Source organism: Cryptotermes secundus, unplaced genomic scaffold (assembly GCF_002891405.2).
Source record: "Cryptotermes secundus unplaced genomic scaffold, Csec_1.0 scaffold516, whole genome shotgun sequence".
NCBI classification, from domain to species: domain Eukaryota; kingdom Metazoa; phylum Arthropoda; class Insecta; order Blattodea; family Kalotermitidae; genus Cryptotermes; species Cryptotermes secundus.
This window is the reverse complement of record NW_019745084.1, coordinates 320,997-333,161: the sequence shown is the minus strand read 5'-3', so window position 1 is coordinate 333,161 and position 12,165 is coordinate 320,997. Positions and strand designations below refer to the sequence as shown.

Sequence of the window (12,165 nt, the reverse complement as noted above, 5' to 3'; positions counted from 1 at the left end):
AAGTGCTGGTTTATATATGAAGCACTTTTCACTTCCCAATCTTTGCAGCTACAGATATCTGTATTCGCACGCAACTCAACTACCCTGAAGATGGAGGCGATATGTTCCTCCGAAACGTCGGTTAAAACCAAGAACACGGCGCCAGATCCCAGAAGACGACTTTCTTCATAGTCATCGCCGTGAAAACCTCAAAACTTACAACCTGAAAACTGTTCGCCAGATGTGGGAGAACTTCTAGTGAGGGGGTGCAGTTGGAAGCGTTAACACGCCCAAACCTCCCAATCTGACCAGTGAAGACATACCGTAATGTCCGGAGGTGTCGGCAAGCCAACTGCAGAGGTCTGAGTCACAGTGTCAGTGGTGTCGTGAAGTTCACAGCAGCAGGAAACAAAGACAAGAGAAGCCATCTTCACATTACCTGTTACAAACATCAAGTGCTTGCCCTGCAAAACTGGATTTGCAGTTTAATAGCGTTCATTATGCTCACATTAAATATAGTCACGTATAAGGGGTTGCGCGATTAACACAACGGGTTCTGGATTGGATTCAGTGGCACTTCTATTACACGTACAGCCAATTACGACAGTTCACAATGACTGCCTTAGATCGCTCCATTCCTTACTGGACTACGAGTGTCTTCTCTTCTACTGTGACGAATGGCGAACCAAGAATCACTGCCCACTCTCACGAATGAACTGGACACTCTTATAACTTGAGGGGAACCGAATATGTCACCGTGTCCTACAGTTCCTCTGTTTAACCGCTGCCGTGGAAACGTGCTTACCGCACCGTTGCCCAGCAATGGATTATCCCATGTCTATTCGTTGCAGCGAGAACATGCTTCGCGAGCCGTTGACTAGCAATTGATTTCCGTTCTGGATCCGCTATTCCGGCTTTCAGGCGTCATGTCATAATATGTATAATAATGAACGTTGAAGAAAGCAGTCTGCTTTTACCGGTTCTCACGGTCTTTTCGCTTGCGGATTTCTTATATTTTTCTTTCTAACCTGAAGATGGAGGCGATACGTTCCTCCGAAACAACACCACATATACACGGTGCCAAATCCCAGAAGACTGCTTTCTTCATAGTCACCGCCGTGAAAGCCTCAAATCTTACATAATGAACGTTGTTTGCATCTTACAACAAATGGAAAGGGTGAAGTGCTTTGACCAAACCCCAATATAACATCATCCTGCGTCGCCCCATACACATATATACAATTCGCGCGTGCGTGAACTACAGCTCCTCCGTTACAAGCTACGCAATCCTCTTACGAAGTCCCGTCTGAACCTGAACCCAAGACCTCGTGCAAGGATACCGCTGAGTGTAGTAAGCGCCCACAGTAAACAAAGCGACTGAAGTGTACCCAGTCCACTGGCGCCCATCTAGACTAGACGTGCATATACACAGCGCGCAATGCGGCGTCATGTACAGAAAAACACCAGACCGGTCGGTTGCAGGCCGATAGTTTTAGGTTTCTCTTTTAGTTTCTTAGGGTGTGAGACTGAGTCCACTTGGTACGGCAGCCACTAACTGGCTTATTGTACCAGCCCCGGGTCGGTGTAACAAACATTGGCAAGGAAAACCGTAGCACTGGAAGAAAATCTGCCCAAGTGTCATTTTGAACACCACAAATCCCATATGACCTGTCCTGAGCTCTAACCTTGACCGCCGCGGTGGGAAGCCGGCGACTAACCGCCTGAGCTAGTATGATGCTTGGAATAAACAAGATTATTTCTATAAACAGCATTAACCAGGCGGTCTTTGTAACTACGAGGAAATGTATTTTTTCCCGTAAAATAGGGGTTCAATTTTTAAATGTAATTCATGTTTGATTTGAGGCTATCACAGTAGTAACTATGAACATTACTGTCTTTTGCTAGGTGACGCCACCCCCGAAGAATTTCAATGAGAATTCGGACTGTCGTTTTATATCTATCAGGGTCGAAAGAACCAGCAAGAGCTCTATGATACTGTAGATGGAGGCAGTACGTTCCTCCTAAACGCCGGTGAACTTCTACCGAACTGCACGGTTTCACATCCCGTAGGATAGTAATCATCGCAATTTACATCATTTCGGTCACGGGTTCGGTCCTCTATGAAAATACTGCCCTATCCTCACTGGCGTTCTTCGTACTACAGCAAACCCTGGATAATTCGGTTACACTTAATCCGTATGTCGGATAATCCGGATCGAGATATGATAAATGAAGAATACTGTTCACAGTTGAGTACACACTTTAAGAAGGCAGATAAGTCGCTTGTCTCCTCAGACAAAACAAACATCATTATTATTTTCAAATACCACGCACAACTTCTGGGTCTTCTATCGGAGAATTAAATGTATTTGTCTTTTTGTTTTTTTTTTAAATAAAGACTTGATTTATTTTCATCGGCATACTTATCATTAAATTTTCCATTTATTTCTTGTATTTCTTCATCCTTTAGGGCTATATCTTGCTTCATTAATCCGGATGACCCCCCTCAGTTAATCCGGTTTAGATCCAGGCTAATACATCTCACAACGGACCACATCATGGCAAAGCCTTCCCAAATTCCTCATTCATTACCACTCTTTGTATCCTCCACAGAACACATGACAACGTTACACTACAGAAGGCCTATGTGGGAAACAAACGGGAACTTGTGCTTAACCAACCATCGCGCCATTGAGACACTGGGGGCAGTGGAGGTTTCGATCCACGCATTCCCAACATCGCTATTACCTTCATGCACAGATCACTTTACCCTGGGAGAAATATCCAAAGAGCTGTTAGATATGAAGGTGGCCTCCTCTGCCGGCAGAGTAGATGGTGAAGAAAATCGGTTAAATTTCCGGGAATCGATCACAGATTCCTCGGTCAAACAGCCTGTTGCGTAGTCACTATACCAAAATAATTATTAGAATCTTAATGAGCTGGGATGTGACGGAATGGATTGGTTCCAGCTGGCTCAAGGTAAGGCTCAGTTGATGACTCGTATGAACACGGTATTCGGATGTTAGCGTTAGTAAACAGCGAGAATTTCTTGAACGAACAGCCACTATCAGGATTTCGCCATTGTAACAAAAAAAACAGGTTAAGCTGTCCCTTCCCTTAATTAATTGGGCACCAGGCCATGAAGACGTATGGGGGAGTGGAAGCACAGGTATCTCTTTCCTGACCTCGGAACAAGACGAAAGTGACTGGTCAGCTTCACACCACGGCCGCTTTAGCCCAGGGGACAGGACCTCCAATACCCATTGAAGAGGCGAATGGGTGGGGCCCAGGGATGGTCTGAACACTGAAGAGTAGAGAAATTCACTTGGCCCTGCCGAGGATCGAACCCCGGTCGTCGAGGACGTAGCCCATCGCTATACCGACCGATGAATTATGTTCATATGTTCATACAGTAATTCTATATAGGTTAGTCTGCAGATACATAGAGTTTATAGTGTCATAGAGTGAATCAGAATAGAAACACTGCACTAAAATGCCTGGCCTTGTGTTCATACCATTTTTTCTCTACGGTTCGTTTACTGTTCCAATTTGAAGAGAGAGGTAATATGTTCCTCCGAAACGTTGGGAAAGCCTGACCAAATTATAGGGCGTCTCATCTTTATAAAGCAAAAAATACCTCCTTCATACGAGTTAGTACGCAAAATTCAAGATCCCGTTCCAACCTCACTCGACAATATATAACTTCTGAAGTTGGAAGAATGTCATAAAATGGCATAAGAACCAATCCTTCTATGGCCACAGAATATAATTCTCCAGCGCCCTCCAGGCCGAATGCTGGACGAAAGACTCAGAATCCTACAAGAAACTGTTAGTGGGTTTCCCTCAGGCCGTCCCGGCAAATGCCAGGAGCGTAACTTGCAACTGGGTCAAGATCGTTTCCTTCCACATGAAATCACTCGCAATTATACAACACGAAGTGCAGACACCTTCCAGGAATAAAGTATAAAATAAGTAAATTCAGAAACAGGATACTTATTTCAAATATACGACCACTTCGATCACCACCATATACAACGCCTGGAACTCAATAATGGGCCTTAGTTCACTAATATTAAAAAGGTATTCAGAACCAACTTCGGTCGACGATACAACGTCAAGACGCCTGGGTTTCCTCTGACTTGTGCGTCAACCCCAGATGTTGCGCAAAACACGCCATCCGTTAATGAAACTTTTTGTTCTTCATTAACAAAACGATTACATTTCTGTAGAATTAATTAGCAAAGTGTCTCGCACAAGCTGTTTGTTACGTCCTGTTAACAAGAAAGTTGACAGTCGCAACGCGTTTCTTTGTCACGTGTAACCGAATTCAGTTCCAAACCGATCAGAAGCACATTATACAGCCCTTGTTATGAACGCAGCTATAAGCTCACAGTCAAGGGCGAGTCTTTCAAAGTTTCTGGACAAGCGCTGCATTTGCCTGGCTGGAAGTTGCCATGGTCAGACACAGGACGACGCAACTGACACGCAGAGTTGCGATATTCAGTTGCAACATCGCAGGAGGCAACCTTATGGGATCTCCGGCAATGAGGATTTCAGTTCCTCTGTATACTTGCTAACTACAACGCATTCTCATACACGTTCGAGACACACAGCCCCAAATGTTCCCAAGCCCTCCCAGACGAATACATGGGTTCTAACTTGAAATAATTTTCTCTTAACTTCTGAACTATTCTTTCNAACGTCGGCCAAAACGAAGAATACACGGTGCCTAAACCCAGAAGACGACTTTCTTTATTCTTTCCCTTGTTTATGCGGGCGTGAAACTTGGTCTCTCATGCAAGGTAAGAACTGAGGACACAACAGTCGAAACCTCCATGACGACTAAAGGTGATCGTATATTCTCGGGTGACGTGGTGCATCTTATTGCAACAGAAGTCGTATTTCTTTCCCAACAACATGCAACTGATCCCATGGCACTGTCGCGTATTTAGTGACTGGAGACAAGGCCTGGATTGGTAACTGAATTTATTGGACACTTACACATCATAAATACACATACCTACGACGGTCTCACTGAGTCACACACTCCGGTTAACTATAGCACACATGAAATCTCGTCAGTCTTCACTAGCCGTTGCTTGGTAGCGGCTTCCAACGGGGAACTTCCCCTTCTTCTGGGTTTCCGAACTATTCCCGGTTCCAGCTACCAGCTTCTCACTTTTCATAACAGTAACTCTCAACTAACTCAACCGATTCAAGTCAAATTCAAAGTCAAAGTTACTTTACGACTGGCGGTTCACCGATGTAACAACCTCTCTGACGAGAATATGTGTTTGTTACTTACGAAAATGCTTGGCCTTTCTTCAAGTGTATGTATCGCTCATATGGCATATAACTGACATTTCTTCCTTGTGCACTATGCACAAGTCCTCCGTCAGTACAGGCATTGCAAAGCAGATCATGCATATCTTAGGCATCTTACGCTATAACGGCAGCTTAGTCATTTGAACGGTCGTAAGCTGGACCACCGCCAAGTTTAAGCCTCTTATATTTTCTGTGTCTAGCTTCATCTTGTCCTCTACCGCGAACATGTTCATTCTCATGGTTGTGAATGGCTTCTGCTTGTCGCTTGCACAACCGAGAGAGCGCAGTGGGCATAGCGACTGGCTACGGGTCGGACGACCGCGGAACTGGCTCAACAGAACTATCAGTCCTTGTTATATAGCCCCAGAACGGACCGTACAGAACATGCCTCTTTCGTTATTGCGTGTTCTCTCGTTGTCCGGGAAACAATGTGTCCACAGATCTGTTCCCTAGCAACGGTAGTTGTACTGTCGCCTGTTTATACAGCTGTTACTTGCCACTGTGTCTACACGTCACAATAATATGTAATCTGCATGAAGTACCGGTACCATTATGCCCTTGGTTTGATCACATAAAAACGAAAGTTTGTGTGTTTCTGCGGGATTGGAGGCGCGTCGGCTTCCAAGGTCATTTGCCCCTGATTAAGGAGATGGGCGGGCATGTAGCACACACGTGGAGAAAATAAAGCATGCATAAAACAATACTGTTGGAAAACTATATTGGAAGAGACAAAACGGTGAACCAAGATGTATATGGAAGAATAATATTAAAATGCATTTGGATAAATCGTGTGATGTAGAAGTGGGATTAACTTGCTCACGATATGGTCCCTATGGCGGGGGTTGGAGTGGTGGCTGCTGTCAACAGGGTGAAATTTCCGGGCTTCATAAAATGAATGGATATCTTGACTAATTACCTTATACTCGTATTTTTTTAAGGTGTGCTTTACAGTGTTATAAAAATTCTTTCATGTCCGTCCACCTGTCCGTTCCAAACGGTGACAGGTTTTCTTGATATTCGGCACGAATTTTTTTCACTATACATCGCGAACTCTAATTTTCAGTCATACTGATTTACTAGACTTTTCCATAAACCGTGTCACAGATTTGCATGAAATTCGATATGAAAAGACCTTCACAGAAAGTTACAGAGCAACTTCCGGTTCTCAGCAGCACGAAGGGACAACAAAGCCTCTCTTACATAAGACTTGTAAATCGATCCCACAAACCTTACACAGGCTTTCTTCGAGATCTGATACGGAAGAGTCACTAAATTACGTTTCATTATTCTGATTTCAAAGTACGCTTAACATAACACAAGCAACGGATTTTTTAGTCTTCCTTAAACGACGCGATCAGAAATGAGACTATATAACGTGAGTGATTAGAAGCCAACTGTCTAGAAAATGTGGGAGCCTCGATGTCTCACAACCCCATGGGCCTCCACGACCTGTTACAGGGATAGCTTTACCTTTTCCCTCAGTTTTAACAATCTCAAGTGAGCTGAATTTCAATAAAAGTGTGACCACTGGCAGGTTCTATCAGTACCTAGGCTACATAGCGTCAGATTGAAAGTGACTAATGACTGATGACGAATTGGGAAGGAAGCGCTCGTAGCCTAATCGAGGTAGTACGCTGTAATTTTCCTGGATGGACTGAAGAAAACTGTGAGAAGCCTCAGTCAGTATAGCTGGTCCTGAATACAATTCTAGGCCGTTACTTCTAGAATATCCCGCTCGGCGGTGGGTTATAGAATTGACATTTCTAGTGATGTCGACACCAGCGTTCCAACGTCAATTGTGTTTTCAGTCGTATTTTCCACCTCCCCCTCTTCAATTAAAAATCCATTTAGGCCAAAGATAGTTTTTACAGGAGCTTCATACTTCATTTATCTCGAGAACAACATTTCATAAGTTTTTCTGGGGGTAACATTTCTCTCCATTTCGTTAAGGAAGTTCGCACGTCTCATCTTCGTTCTCCGAAATTCTATCTCCACGCTGATAGCTTCTAGCATCTTCGGTCATCTTTCTTTATATTGGGTTTATTTCCTCTTAGGGCCCAGAATTCTGAACCATGTGAAACACAGGTCGTGTCCTCTTCCTATCGTGTCCTATACGTCTCACAGGATGATAAATCTTAACAAATTTTAATATATACATTTTATTATGGTACATGAGGAATATACATTTTAAATCGTTTTATAAACGACACATGATGGCGAGCAGTGCAATAGTTTAACGTAAATAACACCCCTGAGGATGGCACAGTGATGCCGAAACATGTAGTGAAGTGACAAGTGAGATTGTGTGCACTAGAAGACGGTCAATACATACACATCATGGACGCGAATCAGTGCAACAGGACGCTAAAATACAACATTAAAGAGTTTAGTTTCCTGACCTACCGTACTTTAATTCGTGGCAAGGGGCTAAGGCACGAATAAATCCGCCATGCAATTAGGCATGAGTTCTGAAGTTAGTTCAACACCTCTCTACAGACTGCCTCCCACTGAACCTGTCTATGGAGGCTCTTCAACTAAACGTGGAACACGAACTGAGAAGTGCCATACCACGAAATACCGTACGCCGTGAAGTTACATTTACACTACGTTTTGTCTCTTTCAAGGTGCCTATGTATATATACAGTGTTTCCAGGTTCTCTTAGGACTGTGTTCATTAAAAATACAAGACGTGAATTATTTTCCAATTTTCATTCTTTTTATTCAAAACATTCTCCTTCTGAATCAATACATACTGGGATCGGCTGAAAAGTTTTCGAAAACAGTCACTGTACTCCTTTTGTGGAATCGCATTTAAAACTGCGGTACATTCCCTTTGGATGTCCTGGATGGCGTCGTGACGGTCTCCTTTCATCGCAACTTAACTTTTGGGAACAACCAGAAATCTGCTGGAGCCAAATCTGGCGAATACGGAGGATGATCAAGGACTGTGGTCCCTTTTCTGGCCAAAAAATAGCGCACGATCTTCGATTTGTGGGGTGGGGCATTGTCGTGGAGGAGGGACCAGAAACCTTGCTCTCGATTTTCAGGTCGAATTCGAAGAATTCTCGCCCACAACCGGCTGAGGGCTCCGACATAATAATCAGAATTCACTGTTTGACCTCCTGGCAGAAATTCCTTGTGAATGATTCCTTTGGAATCGAAGAAAACGGTTAGCAGTGTCTTTACTCGACTCTTTTGCATGCACTTTCTTTGGTTTCGGCTTCNGTTTGCCCAAATCCTCGGTCAAAATTTGATGCACAGTACTTTTTGGTATTCCCAAAAGCTCCTCGATGAGTCTTGCAGAAACACATCTGTCTGATGCAAGGATTTCGATCACTTTTTTCACATTTTCTTCAGTGCGACCTGTTCTCGGCTTTGATGCACGTGGAGCGTCTTCAATGTCCTCCCTGCCGTCACGAAATAGAGCATACCACCGAAAAATGTTCGAGCGACTCAAATAATCACTACCGTACACACTTTTCATCATTTCGTATACTTTGTATGTTGCAACCGATACGAAAGGACTCTTCTGTCGTACGTGGTTTCGTCGAGATCGGTCGAGTAGTTTTACTGGCGTTGATGAACTTTTGCTCTTCCAAATTACACTGCCTCACAACCCAGAAGCCTATAATTGTCACAGTCATTGACGTCAGAATCTCGTTACGTCACAGATTTCGAATGCGTGCTCATGCGCAATGACATGCATAAACAAAGTGATGGACGTGCTCAATTTAGTACATTGCCAATAAAATGCAAATATAAGCGAAGATTTAATAAACCATAAACATAACATAATTTGTACAGCGAACACTACCTGCATGGCGATGAGACTGTTTGGTCACGCAGTAATACATGGGGCCATAAAAAGCTTATGAAGTGTATTATTGTAATACTTTGCCAATGTTTCAATATGCAGAACAAGTAATGACACATACTCCAGAACTAATTCTGCAAGGTTTCTTATAATGCCGCAGTCAAAACCACAAACAAAGAAGGCACAACGGGAGGTACCTTGCGACAAGTGCTGAGAGCCCGCTAGTAAGTGCAGACAAATGAACTCTAATGTAGTTTGGACAACATGAGTATGCGACCTTACTTTCTTAGTTCCTCATAGCAGACCATTTACATTTCAATGAGGCAGTATTAATGCAACTTCGACGAGAGACATAACCTTACCAGCAAGGAAAGTTCTGGGAAGACACCCCCATATTGCCATTTGTATGAGTGTGACTACAGATGGGGTTTTCACTTGTCACTGGATCTAGTGGCCACTTACAGAACGTAACTACAAATAAATACGACAGTCTCACTCACTGAGTTGCACATTCCAAAGCTCACTGTTAACTACAGCATTCATAAAGTCTCCTCAGTCTGCAGCGTCTTCTCCAGTCATTGCCTGGTGATGTATCTCAACAATGTCCTCTGTTTCCGTGCTCACGTTCTTTTTGGTTGGCGACTACTCATAAGTAACTCATCATAGTCAAAGCTACGTTACGACTGACGGCCACCACCCATGTAGTCATTATCGTAACTTTGTTAGTTTATAATATATACACGTACTTAAGTGTCGGCACATTGTTAAACAGAGGCTGTAAGGCCCTCATTCGAAATGATGAATTTATTAAATTTAGATACATTTTCTACACAACCGTAAGCTCTACATTAATCAAATTTTCACGCTTGTAGTTGAGGGTCCCTTGTGTCTGCGGACTTATTTTGAACTGATCTGCATGTGGCAGAGACCGGTTTGCAGACTGCCTCATGCTCGTTTGACATGTTCCTCAGAAGAGTCGGATGACTTTCAACGGAATACACGTCGTTATACCCCACATGTCTCGTCGTGTTTCTACTAATTATTTTCTAAAATTATTGTAATTAAAATGTTGTGTATCAGGAAAATGGTTTGAAATATGTTCACAGGCAAGCTACTGAATGAAGAGAGTCAGCAGATAAAGTGAACCCCGCAAATATAAACCTCTTAAAGCCCAATGGTTACCATACATACCACCTTCTTTAACATACCAGAAATCTGTACTCTGCCCACTGAGTGTATTTGTGTGTTCCGTATGGTTCTTACAATAAAGAGCGAATATTCCCCTAAACATTAACCAGCTGGACTTTGGGACGGAGACGTAATCTGTTTCCTGTGTCATATTAACTGAATTTTTATATATAATTTAGATGAAATTTGGTTTTTGAAGAGTCAATACTTGCAAGCCGACTTTCATAAGTGTAGAGTTTATGGCTGCCTAAAAAATGTGTGTAAAACTTTAATAAGTTAAACATTTGGAAATCTCTAAGTCTTAAGTGTTCTTTTACTGCTTTTCGGTACATTGCACAATGAACTGCACTGATAAACGTGTTCTTAATTTCACAAATGGGGATAAAAGCCATTCCAACCCCTTCCCCCTACAGCATAAGCTCGCTGCAAAATATTTTGGGTTTCTGAGGAGGTTATGAAAGAGAACATGGTTTTCTCGTTTATAAAACCGTATAGTCCGACTTCTACCCTGATGACAGAAGTAGCATATTTCATGAAGCAGCTGGATTCCACCTACCAGATTACACGGTGTAATAACCCAGAAGATATCTACTTCAAAGTTACCGAATCTTAACAGTTGATATAGCTTCGTTAATTAAACTATGTAACTAATATTCACGCTTAATTAGTTATTAAATTTTTAATTACTGGCCTAACTTACCTGCAGAAAACTTTGTGACGCTCTAACAAGTCTGTTGACACCCTGAACATCAAAATCACTACACTTGGACTAAACAGCACAATTCCTCATCCTCTCATCTCCGCCAGCAGAAGACAACAAGCATGGCTGAAGATACCTTTCAATTGGTCGATATATCTCGAACAGTGCTACACAGTGGACTCTAACACAGGGCTGTTTTTCTTTAAACACACACATACACACGAGTGGCTGAGTACACGCTCAGGTGGCTGGCTACATCCATACTAGCCAAGCGTTCTCTCTGCTCACACACACCAGCGAGGGATGTGCTTCATGTTCGCTGTAACAGTGGCACAAGGGGCTCTCCGTCCGTTCAGTTCCCTTTACTACTTTATAGAGACACATATTCCCCATTTTAGAATATGAACACCCCCCTCCCCAGGTAAAATTAGCAAGCTGAGCGTATTTCTATGTCTCGTATGATTCTCGGAACAAAGTGCGATTTATTTACCTATACAGCATTAACAAGTAGACATTTGTAACAGACAGCAATGTGTTTTCTGTGATGTAGGAACCGAGCACGTAAATATTACTGCAATTAATTTAAGAGTTCAAATGAATACCTGAAATTAATTAGTGTGATATTTAAGAATTTATATCATGAAAAACGCCGATCGGAGTGGCCGCACGGTATAAGGANCAAAGTGCGATTTATTTACCTATACAGCATTAACAAGTAGACATTTATAACGGACAGCAATGTGTTTTCTGTGATGTGGGAACCGAGCACGTAAATATTATTGCAATTAATTTAAGACTTCAAATGAATACCTGAAATTAATTAGTGTGATATTTAAGAATTTCTATCATGAAAAACGCCGATCGGAGTGGCCGCACGGTATAAGGCATAAACTGTCTTCGCTCGTTCGAACGCTGGGATCGTGGGTTCGAATCCCACTGAAAGAATGGCTGACATTGTTCAGCAGATTATCTTACCATTCGGCGCAATATACTCTGAGTTACTGACATCGTCAACAAAGTAACTTGATGGAGCTGAGCCCGTCTTGAGAAGCCGCCAGTTGTGCAGCTATTCAAGAATTTCCAGACATTTTATGGAACACAAAAGTTCATTCCCTATTCTGAGCCAGATCAATCCAGTCCACATCACCGCATTTTATCT

General features: G+C 42.8%; 1 protein-coding gene across 2 annotated transcripts in view; it reads right to left on the bottom strand.

The window, feature by feature from the left end:
• The window catches only part of LOC111874893 (alpha-mannosidase 2), a 393,048-nt gene that overhangs the window by 268,984 nt on the left and 111,899 nt on the right, over positions 1-12,165 (bottom strand). Inside the window, exon 1 of one of the 2 annotated variants that reach the window (XM_023870755.2) lies at positions 11,007-11,251. The exons of the other annotated variant lie outside the window; for it this stretch is intronic. The gene's annotated coding sequence lies outside the window, so the exon portion shown is untranslated. Of the gene's footprint in view, positions 1-11,006; positions 11,252-12,165 lie in introns of those variants that run through there. 2 annotated transcript variants of the gene reach the window in all.